The following is a 21,900-nucleotide window of genomic DNA, read 5'->3' on the forward strand; positions in this document are numbered from 1 at the left end:
AATCAATGAATCGCTGTTGACTAGAAATGGAAAAGAGAATCGGTAGGTAATCTTCTAAGATCAGGAAGTTCATAAAAGTGGAAATGTACTGAAAAATATAATCACTTATCACCAGATGGTAATATAAGATTATCAGAAATCAGGTCAGACTGTTCAGAATTTTACACCTTGCAATTTACAAAGTTCCTCCCTCATTCCTAAATCCTACGCATGTGTGATATTTTTCCAAGATGGCCATGCCTTGGTAGAAATGATATGACTATGAAGGGATTTATAAAAATGATCTTTAGAGTAAATGCAAGTAATATAGGCTTGTTTAGATTTGAAATTACAGGAGAACCCTGGAAAACCAAGCTCTTAATGATGAGCTTCTACAGTCACATGATCTCTTGAAAAATTACAATTTAGCTTTAGAAAGTGGCCACTGCTAACAAAATGCACACTATTTGGTTGTCATTCTGCATGAGCCTCAGAACTTAAAAACATGATAAGTCAAATATAATTCTATGATTTAAAAACTCTCTTGATAAAAACCACCTTTAAGTAGGAAAATCACATCAGCGTCCTTTCTCTAGCTGCACTTACCTTGAAGGAGCAGAAGAGACAGGGGTAAAGAGAATAGGAAGGAGGTTTTAAAAACAAAGAGGTGCTGGAGTTTGGAAGAAACAGGGTGTGCTCGCAGGCTCTCACCAGCATGCGGCAGGATGTGCGTGGGGGTGTGGGGTGCCTCAGTGTCAAAACCTCTGTTCCTCTCCAGTTACCTAAAACTGACTCTAAACTAAATTGTCTCCTACTAACATTTTGTGCTGAAAAATGAAGCCCATCCGGTCTTGCTCCTTTCAGAGGGCTGAGAGTTGACTGCACTGAGACTTCGTGGCCCTGCTGGGCACATGACGAAGGCCAGGGTCAAGCAATTTGCCTTGGCTTAACCAGGTTTAAAATAGATAAACCCTAGGTTAGACAGAGAATTTACCAGTCCTTGAATAGTTAGGATATCCTTCCTTACGGAAAAGGACCCCATTCTAAGTACACTTTAAGGCCTCAAACTAGGAGATTTGAGGTCAATGACAATGACTCTGCTGACAACTAGGGCAGAACTGGAAATGAAGAAGGATGTGGCTCATCAGTAAGAAAAAGTATTACATTCTGATAGAAGAATTGTCTCTTGAAAGAAACAGACAGGGCACTCGCCTCTCTCTTTCTCTCCTCTCCCCCACCTCCCTTTCTTCTCTCTCTTTCTCTCTCTTGCTCTCTCTTCCTTTTTTTTTTCTAAATACCGTGCCAGAATATAAACCCAAAGGTAACGCAATGGAGAGAATAGCACAGTTGACATCACAGTAACTGCTCCACCGAAAGAAATCCGGTCGATGACTCTAGTGCTCTATGTTACTACGTTAGACGCCAGCAAGGCAACCACTAGTCCAAGGCTAAGTACTATGCAGGTACCAGTCTCACCCAGGCTTCCTCTAGGGACTGAAACACCAAGATGGGACTGCAGAGAGCTGCCTATTATGTAATATCTAATGATTACTCCTTTTATTCTCTCTCAAAACTAACGAGATACACTATGACAACCACAGTGACAAATGAGTAAGTTAGTGCTGCATTTTTAACCACCTTCTTGGAAAGATTTTACCAGGTTCATAGAAAGGCATTTTAAGTAAATTAAATGGCACCCCTCCTTAATCTAATAAGCAAAATATAAAATACAGAATATAATACAGATTTATCCTGTACTACTGTGAATAATACTAAAATTAATAAGTGTCTTCCTGAAAAGTAGGCTATATATCATTTCTGAATATTCGGTCATCTTAATAAAAGGGAGATTTCCTTTATAAAAGATCTTCCCAATAAATCTCATAGTTGTACAACTAGTTAGTCAGCATTTGCAGATTTGAATTTTCATGCATATCATACAGTATCCTCAAAGTAGTATCCATCTGCACTGGCACAATAATTTTCTGAAGATCTCTGTGCATCTTGTAGAATAATCATACTCAATTACAGAATATCTAGATACGGCAAATTTTACATCTTAGGCTCTTTTCTCCCATTTTAAACACAATTTCTTTCCCATAATTAGGATGAGACAAGAGAGTTAAGCCTGAATTAAGTAATGAAAAAACTAAAAGTGTTGAAAATAATTATATTTTCAGTAGAAAAATACAAACTATTCTTGGGCAATCAACTATTTCGGTTATTGAAGATAACCTCCTGCAGTTTATCTAAAATTATCTACATTTTTGGATGATTGCAATGAGCCCTTACTTTATCCTGATCCAAGCCCCCTTTTGGGTCCACTCCTTTTGGAGGTTGTGAATTCCCTTTTTAAGCAGACGGCAAAGGCATGCAGTCATCCCAGTGGTTCCTAATCCCCTAAATGCTTTTTCTTCCAGCTAAATGTGAAATCTGGATGCTTAGAGTAGAAAACTCTGATTCCTTCTAAGCATTTAAAATCATCTAAGAAGCTCAACAAAGGTTAAACAGGTTTCTTCCTATAAGGTTAAGTTATTTTAATTTAGTATTGATAAAAATATTGAAACATCAGTTTTAAATGTTCCATCTTTGGATAATAATTGTGTACCGATGGTATCTCAAATTATCAATTAGTGAGTGTCCAATTTCCCTGGTCATCTCTATTCCAAGTACATAGATACTTCAGTAGGTTTTTGATATTTAATATCACTCATATCATTGGACATTACATGAGTACACTTTTCTTTTTTATCTCTATGGAAAGGTACCTCTTCATTCAGAGTTTAGAAAAATCACTTTTCAACTGACAAGAATGTTACCTTTATTTCACTAAAATCCAAACTTAATGAACAAGTATGAAGTTCTTTATAGGACATACATTTATTTAAAATGCTTCAGAAGTGAGAAGCTATATTAAAAAGAAAAACTTATGAAATATAAAAATATTCTTATGTTTGATCTTTTATATTCTAGATTATGTGATTAGGTCTAGCTTACTGGTTTTGATGGTGGTATTAGTAAGCATGGGTAATAAAACCTATTCAATTTCCTCAGAAGTAACAGTTCAATTTAAAACAAAATATAGTTCAACTAAACTAAGTGTTTGAATTGTTTAAAATTAGGATAAAGTTTACTTTTTTAAAAACCATGTCAATGCACTGCATTTTTAAAAGTATGGAGGGAGACTGCAAATTCCTTAGGAATAAAAGCTGTCAATTTTCAATGTATAAATTCAAATTACAACCAGAAAAAGGGAGATGTCACAAAACCCACCTCTGTATTAACACTAGCAATCTCTAATGTTCTATTATGTAAATGAGACATTACAGTTTAAGTATCCACTGGTTCAAGCCAGCAGTTCTAAACTCAGGAATGGGCTCCAGGTAACCTTCCTGCCTCTTCTGCAGTCCTGTGGGTGTTTCTAGCACTTCTTTTCTGGTGCTGCCTCAGTGTTTGTTTACATATTTCTTCCGATCAGACCCAGGGCTCTTTGAGGATCGTGAGAGTATTATCTATCCTTGCGTCCCAAGCTGGAGTAGACAGTAGGTACTCAGTGTGTTTCTTCACAGACTAAGGAAATGGAGAACTAGCTGGGGGTCGTCTATTATTTCCTTGCTGGAAATAATAAATCCACTGTTTTACTCCAGCCACTGCTTGGCTTGGTTTAATCCAGCATTTTGGAACTCCAGATAAGGTAACTAAAAAACATTACCTTCTCTACAAATCTAAAATTTGAATATCTTTTTTTGTTTTGTTTTGTTTTTTTAGTTTCTTCTCTTTCAAATTTAGATAAATCATCCATGTCTGCAAGTGAAATTTGGTACTTTATGGAAAATGAACATTTTATTTAAACATGAGAAAGTAAATCTGCGGGGTGTCAGTCCTAGTCCTCTGGGCCAATTTATCTTGCAAATGGCTTCCTGCTAAATTTGGTCCTTGTAAAACAGTATTAGGATAGCAATTCTAAGTCACTTCAGAAAAATATCAGGTAAAACTCAAGGGGGAATAAAGTAAAAGAAGAAATGGGCAGTTAAAGGACCAAATTATAGGTTAATGTCCACAGTAGGGGAAAGAAAGCCAACGAATTGTTTATCTTTTTACAAAAACTTTTATTTGTAAGATTGTGTAAATGGCTCAGATCAAAGTCACATAGACAACTAACATATGAAACACATGAAAGTTAAACATATTTATGAAATCCAAGTAATTTTTATTTTTTAGAGAACTTAATAAAAATTCATGCCTCAAGTCATGAACTGAATCATGTATATACTTTACAGGTTGAAAAAAGCCTTTCTTATTGCAAATATTCAATATTAAATTTTAGCTGATTTGAAGTGAATTTTAGGAATCAAACATGAATATGAAACAAATGATCAATAAATCATTTTGTAGTATATTTCAAAAGGTGACAAAGCTGTATTTGTCAAATTTATGCCATTATTTCAGTGGTAAGAACACAAACGTGTTATATAGACAGGGCTACGTACACAAGGTACATCATTGTCATTGTGTATATAGACAGGGCTATATACACAAGGTACACCAATGCCATTTAAAAGCTCCATCTCTCACAGGTAGTAAAGGGCAGACTATAATACTTCTTAAAATGTATTAAAATGTATAAAATATATTAAAATGTATAAAATATATATAAATATAAATATATATAAATATATATAAAATATATATAAATATGTATATAAAATATATATAAATGTATAAAATATATTAAAATGTATAAAATATATTAAAATATACAACATTTAAAAATATATCATAAAATGATATAGGAGGTAGATTTTAACTGTTTGGAAGCTAAGAAATTACTGAATTATAAAAAGAAAGCTCCTAAGTGGTATTTACATTCTAAAAAAACAAGTTACACAAAATACTTTAATAAAATTATCAATATTTTATAATATATATCCTACCCTGTTATTTCTACAAAGTGACCTGTCTAAAAACAAGAAAGTTACTGGAGAATGAGTGAGGAGAAAAAAAATGAAAGCAAAGCAATGAGAGAAAGATTATAAAATAAAATCTGTGAAGATTTTTAAAGACATAAATTATTTATGTATGCATATATATTATGTATGCATATGGAGACAGAAAATATACATTTTAAAACCAAAGAGCTGAGTAGGATAAGAAATAAGAAATTAACCCTGCTGAATATGACCCTTCGAAGGAACAATTTCAGCATTTCATCAGGTGGAGAAAGGAGGAACTACTTAAAAGCTGAATTGATTGAAAACGAGGTCCCATCTGCTTCTCTTCTGCCCACTCACATGATGCGGAACTTTAAGCTTGTGCCCATCAACTCTACTTTCTCACCTAGAAGAGCTAAGGATCTCTTTTCCCTTCCTTTTTTAGATCATATGTAAATTATTTTAACATCAATCCTTGAGTCCACACTGCTAACGTTTTTTTGAAACCAGGACCGTGCCTACTTAGTCTTATCCTTTGATTCTTGTTTCCAGGAACAAAGTACTTCGTGATCTAATACCAGCCAAAGCTAAACAGTTTAATTCTAATTCTCCAATTCTCCTTCACATCTGGCAATCTCAGTGAAAGCGTGTGATTTCCAAATCTTCTGGAAAACTTTATCAGAAGTTACATCACCAACAGAATTCATCAATAATTCTTATGATAGTAAGGAAAAACACTTTACTGAGTTAGAGCAGAATGAGGTCAAATGTGGTATTTGTGTTGGGAGCGAATTGTTTGTAATACTCTTTTGAAAGCTGAGAAAGCAATGTCCTATTATCCCTCTAGGGGAGAAATTCTAGAATGAACACATCACTCCCACTTGAAATGTTACTACTTTTTGCAGCTGGAAATGCATAAAACAGCTTTTCTTCCAGTGCTTCCTTGCTTTGCCCTGAAGCCTGGCTTTCATAACAGCTCATAAAAAAGTACTGCAATGTGGGGCTTTAGAACACACACATTTTGATTGGTGTAAAAATATTCTCTTGCAAATCTAAAAAGAAAAAAATCATCCCAAGAAAGAAAACTCCTCCAAGTTCTCAGGGCAGATACATCAACTTGACGTGTGGAGCGACATTTTACTACCATGTCATGATTAGAAATCCATTTTAGGAGGGTGTGACAAGAAAATATAATTATGTGAGACAGAAAAAAATACATTCAAGGTAGATCAAGGCTATTTATGCAATAAACTTGACATTTTACTGTTCAAATATCAACAGGCCTGATCTCAGGAGAGAATGCTTAGCCAGCAATACTCTAGTTTGTTATGTGGCACAGGAGTTAGTATTTATATGCATCATTAAAAGAATTATCCTTTTAATTATCCAAATATTTATTACAGGTCCAATATCTGCCAGGCACTCTCTAAAGTACTATGTTATAGGAAAAGGCCCTACTTCCGAGGGTGTCATAGCCTTGGAGAAGGAACACTTGAGAAGGCTATAAGTGACATCATCTATGTTCCAAAAACAGTGGACACTCCCCCATACAAAGACGGTGGGAATGGCTGGTAGGTAAGGGCATGGCGGTAGGGAGGATTGGCAGTCATTCCAGATTGAGGCAAAGGCCCCAAAGCATAAAAAACATGGATTATTCAGGGAACTCCAAATGGTTTGGTGTAACAAGTGCAGGGGACATATGGGGGAGGTGTCAGGAGATGAGACTGAAGATACTGGCAGTGCCTCACAGTGCTTCTTAAGAAATGCCAAGAGGTTTAGACTTTTTTTCTCTTAGAAATGGGAGCCACGAGAGGGAAGCATGCCAGGTTGGAGCTGAGTTCTGGAATGCATACTCTGATGGAGCAAATGAACAGGGAGAGGAGCTGAGATGTTTTCAGAGGGACGAGAAAAATATTTAGAAATAAAATACTGGAAAAAGCAACATGGGAGAGAATTTCAAGGAAGGAGTGGTCACCAGGGCTAAAAACTGCAGGCAAGTTGTTAAAATACTAAGAATTCCAAGGCTTGAAGGGTAGGCAAGGGAAGTATTTCAGTCTCAGTTCTGCAGCATGACTCACTCGCCAGCTCTGTGACACATAACACTGGCAGAGGCCCCAGGAGCGGGGATCTGGAGGGGCCTCAGGACTGTTCATAATTACCCGGTGACCAGCTGCAGACGGAATGCTCTATTTTCTGTCATCTAGAGGGCTAGAGGTGTTTCCGTGACCCTCTTGCTTTTCTGCCCTAGACATCCTTCTGAAATGTCTAACTGACATTTGGATTGACAAATATGTATTGAGTACCTACTCCATTCTAGGCTAGGCTACTCAAATACAAGGATGAGCAAACACATTCCTGCGTCTGTGGAGCTGTCTGTCCAGTGTGTGTGTTTGTGGGTGGGGCAGGGGGGACGGACATATAATCAAATAACCATACAGATACGGTGCTGTGAGGGCATTTCAGGAGGGCTGATCTGACATGGGAAGTTAGGCGGACCTCCTTGAGAATGAATAGTTTCTGAGTAGAGGTCTGAAGGATGAGGAGAAGCTAACTAGGTGAAGAGAGGATGGAATATATTCTAGGTAGAGAACATTTTGCACAAAGTCCTGACAGCGAGAAGGCCTGTGGTGAGTAAGACAGACTAAATGTGGCTGGAGTGCAAAGAGTCAGGGGGGCCTGGTGCCAGATGAGGCTGAAGACAGATAGCAGCCAGACCAAGCAGGGTCTGGTGTCCATGGGAATGAGTGTGGTCTTAATATGAGAGCAATGAAAAGCCAGTTCACAGTGTTAATGCTCCTGGAAGAGACAGGAGCATTTTTAAAAGAGCCCACTGGCTGAGGAGTAAGAGAGCAGGCTGGAAGGAGGCCAGCGTGCATGAGGGCTCATTACGAAATGCAGGGATTTCACGATGGACTGGACCTGTCTGGTGAAGGAGACAGAGGTGTCAGAGGCGGCTTTCAGGTTTCCAACTTGTGTAAGTGGATGCTACTCACAGAAAGAGGAAACAATGAAAAAGACTGAAAACGAAAATGACACATTCCTTTTTGGATATGCTGAGTTTGAAGTGCTTCTGAAACAGTCAAGAGAAGGCGGGACAGAACGTGTGAAGAGATCTGGACTGGAGAACAGAAATCTGACAGCTATCTTTACATAGGTAATAACTGACATAAGGACCTGGATGAATTTATTTATGGAGAGATAACAAAGTGAGAAGAGGAAAAGGCCTTGCACCCTGCCTTGAGAAATCAAACCCTTGAAAGACGGGTGGAGGCGGGTGAGACCACCAAGGAGACAGAGGACTGGCCTGGTACGCAGGAAGAAAACCAGAACAAATACAGTGCATCCAAAACAGAGGGAATGGTCGACAGTGTTAAGGGCTGTTTAGAAGCCAAGCGACATGAAGATAGGATTTGGTGAGGGGAGGTCGACTGATAACTTCAGTGAGAGCCATTCTGGGGGTGGAATGGGGTCAAGAGCCTAACAAGAGTGAGCTGAGGTGTGGAGTTAGGGGGTGTGGAAATGGTGTGAGCAAAAATAGACGGCATTTGTGATAAGTTTGCCTGTGAGGGAAAGAACAGAAATGGAGAGGTAACTGGAGAAAACAAGGCAGAGTGAGGGTTTTTGGTTTGTTCTGTTTTGTTTTTAATGGGAAAGTACTGATTCTTTTTAAAGAAAGGCAAGGGTGAGGTATTAAAGTACATTTGAGATAGCTGGTGGCCAGGACTTGGAAGCAACCAAAGTGTCCTACAAAAGACGATTGGATAAAGAAGCTGTGGTACATATATACAATGGAATATTACTCAGCCATAAAAGAAGATGAAATACTGCCATTCGCAACAACATAGATGGATCTGGGGATAGTCATGCTATGCGAAATAAGTCACGAACAGTTGAAAACTACATGATTTCACTCAAATGTGGGATATAAAACTGAAAGCAACAAACATGACAAACAGAGGTTCATGGACACGGACAGTGGGTCAGTGGTTACCAGAGGGAAAGGGGCGGGAGGGGTGGTGGTGGGAGGTAGATGGGGGAAAAGGGGTCAAATATTCGGTGACAGAAGGAAATCTAACTTTGGGCGGTGAACACGAGATGCAGTAATATATGACGTAGTGTTGAATTGTACACTCAAAACATTTGATTTTATCGACCAATGTCACCGCAATTATTTTAATTAAAAAAAAAAAATACATGTGAGAGAAGAAGTAATCGAGAGTAGAAAGTTCCTGAGAATGTGGGATGGGTGGGGGCTGAAGCAGACGCGGGCGCGGCCTGGTCAGGAGGACACGGCCCCTCTCCTGCAAGAGGAAGGATGGAACTGGTGCGGACACCGGCACCGTTCTCTTCCCTGGGACCCAAACCCTCCCCGCTGCAGTCTGAATTACTTAAACGGTCTCCCTATTTAATCTACTCTACATAATTCTCAGACTTACCTGTGTTAAACAGTGCTTTGACCAGGCATGGTAGTTTTCTTTCTAAAAATTGAAAGTCTCGGCTTTTTTTTTAACACACCAGATTCAAAATCCTTTGCCTGGCTTTCTAATGTTACCCATTTTTACTCATTCAAGCTGTTCTCAGGACTCATCGGCTCATCATTTAGGCCCCTTCAGGAGACCATAAAAAAGCATTCTCAGTTTGGCTCACGCTGTCAACCTGAGCCTGCAGCACTGCCCTGGTTTCCCCTTCTTTCTTCCTAAGTTCAATTCCAATTCCATTTATAAAGATACAGCCCCTTCCATCTATTCTGCTTTCAGTGATATTTCCCCCTCTTATGAGTTTCTGCTCCCTAGTACTTTTATAATCCTCTAACGATCCCGGGTGTTAGTTTTTTCTCCTCCGACCAGACTACAAGCTCCAAGTGAAGAGTCTTGCATAGTCTTCTCCTCCTTTTGCACACTGAGTTTCTATTACTTACCTTCTTGTCTCCTAAACTCTCTGCCATTTTGATTTCCCTCATTCCTACGCCCATATACAAAATAATAATAGCGATCCAATAGAAAACATGCTGTCTCCTGGGCTCCATATTTCTAAAGGAGGGTCTGCTTTATATTTTTTAGATGGGTCTTGGTGGGGACAGCAATGAAAACTGTTACTTAAAAAAAAAATAAAATAAAATAACTGGACACTGTCAAGTACATTACATATTCTAGTCCCCACAACAATCCTATGATAGGTCCCGCAATTTCATTCTCACATTTTATAGCTGAGGAAGTCAAAGACTAGAGAGACGAAATAACGTGTGCAATGCCACGCAATTACTAAGTGACTACTCCAGGATTTGAACCCTGGTCTGTGTGACTCTTAACCCTGAGCATTTAGCCACAATGCTAAGCTACTTTACAAGATTGCTTGATGAGGACTTCTATTTTCTAGAAATTTACAAAAGAAATTACAAAAAATTAACTTGAGGAACTTTAAAAATGTGCAATTAATGTACACTTTAAGGGCTCTTTATTCTGCTTTTTCATTACATTTTAAAGTCCCATCTTTGGCAACTACTTCTACCAAAGAAACAGCTAATAGTGACACTCGAAACAATGACATGTCTTGTCAAATGTTTTTTTGCTCCTTCGGTGTATTAGGTTATGATTTAGCCCAACAGCATGTGAAATAAGGGAAAAACATTTTGAACTAACTTTATACAAAAAATTTAGTGAGTTTCTCTCATAATTAAAAGTAAAGATTAAAGTGTTTTCTGCCCTATGTCAAGCTGACTCTCTCAGTGATATAGTAGCACTGTGATTTCTGAGCTGTTCAAACCCTCACTTAACAATAAATACTCTTGCCTTTTTGTAACCAAAATTATTGCTGCAGCCGTGGAATAAAACCAAATTATTCATGATCAAGTCCATGACTATGTTTTCATTGATATTCTACGCTAACCAAAAACTTATCAAATGGTTTCATGAAGACTGCAGACGATAATTAGATCATCGCAGAGGAACTTACTAGGTTTCTCAGACGTGTGGCCCGTATATAAGACTAGAGCTCTATTTTTTGCCTTCCATCTTATAAGAGGTATCATTTAAGGAACAGGGAGAAAAAACTCTCAGAATATGTATCCATAAATACTACTATCTGTTTTTTAGTATACATAATGATGTTCACTATGAAATGCAAAGGAGGATTAGGAGTAGCATATCAAGACACTGCTTTCACAGAGAATACAGGGTGTTTTCCTAATTTATTCTCTGATGTATCATGTAGTAAAGGGATTATATTTATATGAGAACATTAAAAATATGATGCAGTTAACTTAAAATTAATTTTCCATTTCTTTCCAGTTCCATTTCTTTCTGCTCTGACACATTCCATCCTCGGTCATACAAAAGCTGTTGGATGGTACAACTGAAATCTGATATCCTTTTGTGACTAAAGATGAAATTCTGGCAAATGTTATGCACAGTACTTGGAACTGTCAAGTCTAATCAAACGCCTCCATTTTATTTTGCTGTCATCTTCTGATGACCCTAAGTCATTCAAGTTTTTCATTTTTCTATTAAAAAGATTTCCTTCTTTTATCTTGTACAACAATGGTAAGCAACACATTTATTGTGGTATCTATGAATGAATGGAAAGGGAGGCCGTTGTTACCATGGCACGCACCAAAGACAGCCTGCACCAAAGGCATTAGCGAAGTTAGCAAAGTAAGCACAGAACATCCAAAGGCTTGACAAGAAACATGGAAGAGATTAAAAACAAAAACCAAAATCAGGTAAATCAATTCATCACTGACAGTGCTTCACTGAATGCTGATTTCCAAGATGATGACCTCCATGACGATGCTGATGACAGGGTGAGGCAGAGGTAGAACACTTACAAGGTAACAAGCACTATTCCAAGTGCATTGCACCTCTTTTCATTCTCGCAACAACCCTTTGAGCTGGGTACCATTCTGCCGATAAGAAAACCAAGGCACAGAATTAAATGCTGAAAGCCACACACTGAGGAGGGGACAGAGGCAGGATTCAAAACCCAGCGTCTCGGACCCCAGAGCCCATGCTTTTAACAACTTTACTCTCTCCAGGGAGCAAGGCATCCACAAGTTTTTCATAACTTTTGACTATATAAACTGATATGTATCCTTGAGATTTTTAAAATACAAAAACCTAAATATATTCTTTATAATCACTGCTAATTTCAGTAAGTTCATTTCAATAAAAATTTCCTTTATTTTCAAACCAATACAATGCTATTAACCAGAATTTGTAATAAAATACTTCAGAAAGGGCTAGCAATAAAATAGTTCAGTAATAAAATAGTTCAGAAAGGGCTAAACTTCTGAAACTACTAAATTTCCAATTATTAGTACTTCAAAAAGTAGTAATAACTTACTATGAGGCCCACTAGCCTAGGTGAATATCAGGCTGTAGGAAAATGTAATATACCTTAGAGTGGTATATTCATGTCATGTGATTTTATTTTTACAGAGAAAAAGAGAAAGCAGTTATTTTCAGTTAGTCACTTTGGCACATAAGAACATTAAACTGAACTGCTAGGATTGCTATTCTGATTTCACAGAAACATGGAATGGTTTTCAAAAATCTATTTGTCTGCCACTGACAAATATGAAGTAAACAAAACATGGTTTCTCAAGCTGACACTAAGAAAGAGTTGCCACCACTCCCACAGCCCGAGGCACCTCGGTTTCCCTGAAGGGCATCCTTGGTTGTGATGGCATGTCAGTCTTACCAAGATCACATTCTCAACAAATTTCTCACACGTCTACTTGAGCCCATGCTTGCTGCTAGGCTTCTAGAAAGCTAAAAGACAGGATGATCTCAAGAAATAAACTCTCTTTTTATAAACATCCATCAGTGGTTCTTAATCTTCTTAGGGTGACAAAGATTTTGGACCTTCTCCTAGTGGGGGAAAAAAAGTCCAAACGGTCGGTAAAGTTCTTTGTACAATCATCTGCCTTTGTGTATAAAAATCTTTAAAAGCATTCATTCCTTCTGATTACAAAATTTTGGAACTGGGAGCATATTCTAGGGAGATCATTCTAATTAAGAAAAGACATTATGCAAAAATGTTCACTACAGTATATACCAGCAAATATACTAGAAACAAACAAACAGTCTGTAATGAGAGAATAATCAAGAAAATTAAGCTGTACTTAAACAACCGAATAGTACATAACTGTGAAAATGTTCAAGAAAAATAATTCTTGTGGAAAATCCTTATGATATAATGTTAGTTTTAAAAAAAGAGGATACATACAATGACTATACATATTGGTTACACCATATGATCTCAAATATGCAAAAAAGGCATAGACATGACCAGAAGGAAAGGAAGTTAAAAGCAGTATTTGTCTCTGGTGGTGAGATTTTAGATAACTTTTCTTATCTCATAGTTTTCCTCATTTCCTATGTTGAGCATACGTTTGTATAAAGTTTTTCAAAATTGTTAAGCTTCCTCTTAAACTTGTTTTAAAAACTGTTTCCTGATCTTGGAAGCTAAGCAGGGTCAGGCCTGATTAGTACGTGGATGGGGAACCACCTAGGAAGATCAGGTGCTCTAGGCGTAAAAAGTAGAAAAAATAAGGGATTGTAAACTGACAAGGTCCTTGCAATCTGTGAGGTCAACCAAGGGTTGCCTTGCCTAAAATAATAATAATAATAATAAAATAAAATAAAAAATAAAAATTATTTATTGACGAAAAAAGTTGACCCATTAGAAAACAGTTTATATAATAACTGGAGATCTTTTTTTTTTCCCCATAAAGAAGTTCTACATCACAATAAGTTATAAAGTTTGTTGACTGCCAGAGGTCACTGTACATAATTTAATGATAAAACAAAGAGAGAATACATAACAAGAATAGTTAAGGAAAGGCTCAGAGAAATAATACCTATGACCACAAATGGATTAAGCTGAAGGTCCACACACAAGACACAGCTAGAAATATTTTTCATTTGAGGACATAACCAAACTTTAGGTAACATTAAAAATCAAAAACAAAACAAAAACACCCAGCTTTACTAATTTTCTTTAAAAGCACAAAAAACAGAATGCAGTGGATTCACTAATTAATCACTTAATCATCAATTATCAATCACTTTAAAGCAAAGAAGTGTCACAATTTTCTAAAATGAGACATTCACGAGGTGGAAGCCTACACCCTGCACTGCCCAGTGCTTCATGTGAAGATGTATACGTCTTTCTTAAAAAAGAACGCCTTTATTACACTTTGTTCGCTAATGATCTCTCCCACTTACACCCGCTCCCAGTTCATCTTCAAGATACTTCTTTAAAAGGAGTTAAATTTAAAAAATAAATTAATTAAGTTTAAAAAAGTAAAGCGGCTAAATTAAAAGTCCTCATCTTGATTTCTCTTCAAAGCAGTAGATATACATGGTAAACTGAAAGAAGGAATTAAAAGGAATGGCTAGATTTTTAGCATTAATTTTGAGATCATTTTTTTATTATATTGTCTTTTAACTACACATTAAAGTATATTTAACATGTGCATAATTTTGAAGCATTTAATTTCTAGTTTAGAAATTATTGTAAAGCAAAGAAATTATGTTTGTGGGTGTCCAAATTCAGTGCACTGAGAAGTGATTAAGTTTTAAAAACCATAAAAAAAATATTGAAAGTATTTCAGAGCTTCCAATAAAAATGAACACCAAGGGAAACCTCTAAAGCAAGAAGATAACAAGCAGTACATTAGCAGCATATAAGCCTGACCTAATTCATATTAAAAAATCAGGTATTTCTTTTGCTGAGAGGCCTCACTTCCCCACCCAAGGAAGGACATATAGCAGGAGGAGGTATGCGGCAGGCAGCTGTTAGTGACACTGTATTTCAGCCCTTGCATCCGCAGGTCCAAATGAACAAGTGGAAGTGGATCTCTGAACCAGAAGTAACAGAGCAGGCAGCCCTTCTGCCTCTAACTTCGTACAGAGGACAGGCTATTGTAACAGATGGGGAGGGCACTAAAAAAGCAAGCACCATTCTTCATCAGAAATCATGGGATGAAGGATGGATGTTGAGTGTGCAAAGAGTGTTCAGTGGTTCCTGGAACTGATTTAAAGAAGTGTTGAGGCTAGGATGGGCTTTGTTTTGTTTTTTAAGGATGATTCTCACTGTGAGAAAAATTATATTACTAGTGCCAAAAAGATCCAGAGCCAGAAACTAGGAGTCTGGTGCTTTGACCTTAGTTGCGATTTTATTTAAAACACTGATGGAGGTCAATGATAGAAGGGGATCGATCTCAGCTCTAAGATAGGAGTCAGGAATTCTAGTTTCCAGTCATGTCTTCCACTAATTAGCTACATTATCTCAGGTAAATCACAGTTACCTCACAGTAAAATGAAGGAAGTAATCAGTGTCCAACCTCACAGAGCTGTAAAGAGGCTCAAATGAGATAACGCCTGCCAGAGCGGGTAACCTAAAAGTCCTATTAAAATGTAGTAGATTAAGAAGGGGTAGAAGTAGTTTAAAATTTCTAAAGAGGTGTTCGGCATGCAAAATTTTTAACTGTTTCATATCCAAACTAAAAAAAAAAAACCCTGATTTTTAAACAAATCAATACCAAACATAAGTATGAAGTATAGATTATTACAATAATGTTGAGATCTTCTCTGTGAAACAAACGCTCCATCCATGCAAGCATCCGTTGAGGGACTGCTAAGCATGTGTTGATGCTGGAGAACAGACTGACTACAGATGAGTGTTACGGATTCATAGGAGGGAGGCACAGAAGTTAAAGGGCAGCGTTCAGAAACTTTAAAGCAATCTGAAAGCTTAGTTTTATGTCCTCTGAACATAATTAGGGCTTGTATTTTGCTAAGTGTTTAAATTTTTCATTCTTCTATTAATTCACAAGTATTGACTTGTGACTAGATAGGAATGAAAAACTAAACAAAAATCAAATGTGGTGCTTCAGCACAGATAGTTTGAGGAATGGTATATAAAATGATGAAAACAAAGTATCTGGCCCTTTAAGGACATGCTAAAATTTAAGTATATCTCTCACTAGATCAATCTTTTTGACCAGCAGCAATTAAAGAGTGAGTAGAGTTAAATTAATCTGAATGACATACCACTGAGGTAACTAGAATTAATTAATATCTTTGCCTATATAATAAAATCTGATGTGACAGCAAAACTTGCCAATATCTGAGTCAGAGATGGACTTTAATACTGGTATCTGCCTTTCACTTTTTTCAAACAAAGTTAAAATAGTCAATTTAATAACTATTTAATAGTTAATACTACTGAATTATTATTAAAATATTAAAGTTCTCAATAAATATAATGCTAAAGAATCTCCCAGGTCTGAATCTAGTAACTGCTATTTTAGAATGCAGTTTTGTTATCTCTGTTGGTGGTTCTATAACTTCAATTAGTCTCTGTAAAAAATACCCTCCTCAATTACAAAAATGGGCTAAAGACCTTAACAGGCACCTCACCAAAGAAGATACATAGATGGCAAATGAAAGCGCATGAAAAGATACTCCACATCATATGTCATCGGGAAATGCAAATTAAAACAAAGAGATACCACTACACACCTATTAGAATGATCAGAACCCAAAACACTGACACCACCAAAGGCTGGTCAGGATATGGAATAACAGGAACTCTCACTCATTGCTGGTGGGAATGCAAAATGGTACAGCCACTTTGGAAGACAGTTTGGCAGTTTTTTTACAAAACTAAACATATTCTTACCCCATGATCCAAGAATCATACTCCTTGGTATTTACTCAAAGCAGCTAAAAACTTACATCTACACAAAACTCTGTGCATAGATATTTATAGAAGCTGTATTTATAATAACTGCCAAATCTTGGAAGCAACCAAGATGCCCTTCATAAGTGAAAGGATAAATAAACTATGGTATATCTAGACAACGGAATATTACTCAGCATTAAAGAGAAATTAGCTATCAAGCTGTGAAAGGACTTGGAGGAATCTTAAATGCAGATTACTAAGTGAAAGTAGCCAGTTGGAAAAGGCTATATACTTTATGATTCTAACGATATGACATTTTGGAAAAGGCAAAACCACAGGGACAGTGAAAAGGTCATAAGTTGCCAGGGTGGAGAAAGGGATGAATAAGTGGAACACAGAGGATTTTTAGGGCAGTATTTTATAAATCATGAAAATATCATATAAACATTTTATATGATATTTTATACTGGTAGACAGGTATCATTATACATTTGTCCAAACCCACAGAATGTATAACACCAAGAGTGAACCCTAATGTAAACAAACTATGGATCTGGGGTGATAATGATGTGTCACTATAGGTTCATTGACTGCAACAAATGTCCCACTCTGGTGAGGAATGTTCATAATGCGGGAGGCCGTGCATGTGTGGGGTTATGGGGGATGTGGGAAATCTCTGTACCTTTTTCTCAATTTTGCTATGAACCTAAAACTGCTCTTAAAATATAGTCTTTAAAAAAAACTTGTAATTTTATGGCATATATTAATTAGCCTCTCACCAAAGGATTATGTCTCTGTACTAATTCTCTATTTGAAAAGTTTAGCTCAATATTGGTTGCTTTGTTACTTTATTCATGTTGACTTTTATTTCCGGGCTGGAGAATAACTCCATAAAGAAAAAGACTATTCCTGGTTTTTTTTACTGCTATATACCCAGGACCTAGTAGATCTGCAGGAAAACAGATGTTGATGAAAAGAATTAAAAATAAAACAACCAAAATGACCAAGCATTTGAAAGGTGGCGGTTCCTTAAGGGAGTGACCATGACTCATTCATCTTTGCCTACTGAGCATTTAGCACAGTGCTAGAAACAGCAGGGGTCAGTGTATGCTTGTTGGATAAAATGACTGACTGACTGACTGAATGAATGAATGAACAAGAGCACTGGGCAACAGCCACAATTTAAAAGTACACATATGCTTTTCACTCTTTACTTAAAATATTTTAATATTTACAATGAACTCTGAGCAGAAATTTTATTTTACTATTATTATTTCTACTGACTCCTATCAATCCTCTTACATCAATACAATGTGACTAGTAATACTCAAACTAAAAGAAACAGGAAATCTAAGTGGCTGAGAGACTTGCCTAAGTTGCTCTTTTTTAGAGCACACGTGTATAGAATTTCCTTCAAATAGCCAGCCATTAACACACGCGCACACACACCACGTGCACACACACACGCACACACACCACACACCACACACACAGGCACACCTTCTCGATGTAACCGCACTGATGGATTTTATTTTTATAGCAAAAGAAACAAAAAATATTCACGGAGAATTTTTGGTAATTTGATACTATGGTGTTCTCCATTAAAAAAAAAAACTCTCAAATTTAGGATAAAGCTTTTTAGTTTTCAGAAAACCTTTCTCACATTTATTCTTTAGAGAAGTGGCAAGAATAAAATTACTCACCCAACTCCCAATTTCCAACAATCACTTCTAAGCCTGCAGCAATTGAATAAGATTCATTTTTTTAAATATCAGAAGCCATATTTCATTCACAAATGAAATAACGTCTAATCTACAGAAGACATCTATGCTAAGATTTGAGCATAAACCAGAATCTGTAATCTATCTTTATTGTCATTTAAACTTTTTAAGAAATTCTGCCAAGCCCGATGAATAGCATAAGGTATTGGAATTTAATTTGTCTTCCTGCCCTATCTCCAGAAGCCAGGAGAAAATTTAATGAAGTGATTCAGTCAGAGAAATTAAGGTTATTATGAAATTTAATCAGAGAACTCTCTGGAGCCTGATGGCTTTACGATGGTATTTTATAAACAACTGTCACCACCCTTAGCATTTTTTTCGCCTTTAAGACAGAGCATTTAATATTAAGGACAATTTTCTAGTTGCAAGTTTATCAGCAAAATCCTTAGTGACAAAATGAAATCAGGCTGCAAAATATCTGTGCATCATCAAATCTGCACAGAAGTTCAATGTGTATTAAATTTCATTCTCACTGTGGGTCTTGAAGTACATATGGATAAATATGGGTATGAACGTTTAAGAAAAAATACAAATAGCAAAAAACCTATTTTTTAGGCAAGGAAATGTGGAAGATTCTAACACCTGAATCTTTGGGCAACTTAAATAAAAAAGCTATGCTGTTTTTCTTTTGTAGAAAATTGTTTTAAAAAGCACAACCTAAAACATGCTTTTCCCCTCAACCTTTCGCTTTTGTACATGCCAGGTTATTAGTAGGGCAAATTAATGGACTATTGCCACAAGAAATAAAAATATATATATATATATATATATATATATATATATATATGTTTTTGGATGTACAGAATGCTTCATTTATTTAGATTCTACTGATTTGAAATTGTTGATTAGTTATAAGTTTTAAGTCTAACTTTGCACTTTTTATAAAGTGTTTGCTAACATACATCAGTGGTTGAAAAACTATTATAGGAAGGAAAAGTTAACATATTGAACCATCTTACATAGAAATGACATATGGACATCACTCTCAGTAATCATTAAAACCAGTCTCAAAGAACTAAATGTTCGTAAAAGTGCAGTTGATATTGTCTAGCCCAATCCTAATCACTACAATACAATTGTTTCAAAATAATTGTCATAAAGAACTGCAGTTTTTATATGGTTCTATAATTCTAACATTTCATTAACTAGAAATGAGCTCCTTAGTTAACTCGAAAAAATAAAGTTTTACTGTATCACATACCTGAAGACGTCTTGAGATTGGCACCCTATTGATGACGGTTAAACCCAAAGCACTATTAAATTTTCTATAATTAAATGACCTTGCTTCCTGAATTTTTCATATCTATTTCATTTTCATGTAATTTTATCCTTCTCATAAATGAAGACTTAGGCATGTTTGAATTTTATGCCTTTGTAAGATCGTCCAGAGAAGCCAAGTCACACAAGGATTTTCTTTCTTTTTTTTTTTTTTTGGGGGGGGAGGTTGTTTGTTTTGTTTTTGTTTTAAATATATGATCCTATCTTTACAGGTAGACAATGATACTAATATCCCTGTTGCTAGAATTGTAATCGTAGTCCTAAGACCAACTCTCAAACTTGGTTTAGGAGCCCTAGGGTTGGATGCCCAAGAGATTGTCAGAAAGCTCCTTGGAAGGACTTTGAGCCCACTGAGGTTCCACATCCAGGACTTCTCAGGTGTTGGGTCGGCAGGGGGCCATCCCCCAGCTAGTATCTCTGATCCTTACTCAATTCAGTTCCCCTAGGACCCAAGGGTATTAAAAACAGAAAAAAAGAGATTTCGGGGGGCTAATTTAAAACCTCTTGTATAGTTAGTTAGATTTGCTCCTTCAACTAATCTTCTTTGTACACCCACCATGTCCCTGGCAGACTTAGCTCTGGATGTAACAGAGATAAAAGTCATAGCATCTGCCTTCTAGGATGCTATGATTAGGGTGGGGAGAAAGAAGCAGGCAATTATGATAGGGTTACAAGAAGAAATGAGTCCACGTGTCCAAACCACAACTTGGCTACACTGACTGGCATCTGGCCATCACCGAGGCAGCCAGTGTTTTCCTGAAGTACGACCATGGGCTACGTGCCAGGATGTGCTGGTACTGCCTCTGGTATTAGAGAGGTGTTGAATAACATTTTGGAAAATGCTGTCCAACTACTGGGGCTGGAAGAAATGTAATGAAAAAAAAAATCCATAAAGCTGTAAGTTTGGGAGCAAATGAAAGGCACGGGCAATTACTTGATTTGGTCAAGGCATTCTACACTCTCAGCTGCCAAGTGCCGGTAATCTGATCTATCTACCGGTCTAGAGAACCTGACTTGGATTCTTGGTTGGAACGGTTCTCCTGAGAGTATACATAATGTGTACAAGTACCAGGCATGTCACTTTTCCTGAGGGTTCATCCGAGTCTCTCTGTCCTTTTTCTGTTTGAAGAATTTTTAAAATCGAGTGTTTTCTTACTGCCCTCAGTCCCCTGTAGACTCAATTTAATCACACTGAGATCTTGCTCTTTCTCTTGGAACACATTTTGTGTCCCAAGAGGCAGGCTAGTTAGAGGTAAGCCCGAAGCTACTACAACCTTACAGAGAGATCTGGGTGAAACCACAGGTTAATGACTTCTCAAAATAAAGCTTCTTAGGTTATCAAAACCCAAAGGCTGAAATACTTATCACAACGCGGACTCTGAAGAGTTTTACCTGCCTTTTAGACTGAACTTTATTGTTTAAAGAAAACACTTGAACTTCAATTAAAACATTAAGATTAAAAGATATAGTCTAATGATCATATCTTATATTATGTCTTTGAAAAAAAAAATAACATTGGGTCATATGTTATTTTCAGAGGTATCCTAATCTTTTCTGCTAACCAGAGATTATTTGAGCTTTACCAAATTTGCCTGGAGCAAGAGAAAAGCCCCTCTATTAACTTTATGAAGTCAAATATACAACACTAGTAACATGCAGGGGTCACCATGTAACACACAGTGGAAGAATCCATTTCAACTTATCTAAAAGCCATCAGCCTACAATCAAAGTTGCTATAAAAAATTATGAAGAATCCTCTTTAGTAATAACAGAAAAGCATGTTCATGTAATTCATTTATGGAGAAAGATTTTTACAGCTAAAGTCGGTAAAAACAACTAGATCGATGTGCTATGTGCTTATCAGTGTTTTAATATTTATTGGAACAGCTGTAATTTACTCTTAACTTCATATGACAATTTTATTACAAATTTTCTGGTTGGCAAATTTTCAAAAACTACTAAGAAATAGTAATTACAAAATTATAGTTGTCAAATTATAATTTTCAGGATATGTGCAAACAGGCTCCTTCGATTGTAAAGTGTAGAACATAATAAAAATATTAATCTGGAACTCTTCTAAAACAATGTATGATTATTTCATATTTGTCTATCACAGCTCAATTGTTTTATAGACTACTGCTCACTGCCTGACCAGTTTTACAAACATTGCCAGAGAAATCATAACTCTTTTCCTTGCTAGCTTTCAGCCTAGTCGTCCTTAACGTTCTCAGATAGCAATTGCT

General features: G+C 36.6%; 1 protein-coding gene across 4 annotated transcripts in view; it reads right to left on the reverse strand.

Annotated features, from left to right (window-relative positions):
* The window catches only part of GALNT7 (polypeptide N-acetylgalactosaminyltransferase 7), a 116,728-nt gene that overhangs the window by 58,228 nt on the left and 36,600 nt on the right, over positions 1-21,900 (reverse strand). The window contains exon 1 of one of the 4 annotated variants that reach the window (XM_039876114.1): positions 11,650-11,672. The exons of the other annotated variants lie outside the window; for them this stretch is intronic. The gene's annotated coding sequence lies outside the window, so the exon portion shown is untranslated. Of the gene's footprint in view, positions 1-11,649; positions 11,673-21,900 lie in introns of those variants that run through there. 4 annotated transcript variants of the gene reach the window in all.

The sequence above is a fragment of the Pteropus medius genome, unplaced genomic scaffold (assembly GCF_902729225.1).
Source record: "Pteropus medius unplaced genomic scaffold, Ma_sr-lr_union100, whole genome shotgun sequence".
In the NCBI taxonomy this organism is placed as follows: domain Eukaryota; kingdom Metazoa; phylum Chordata; class Mammalia; order Chiroptera; family Pteropodidae; genus Pteropus; species Pteropus medius.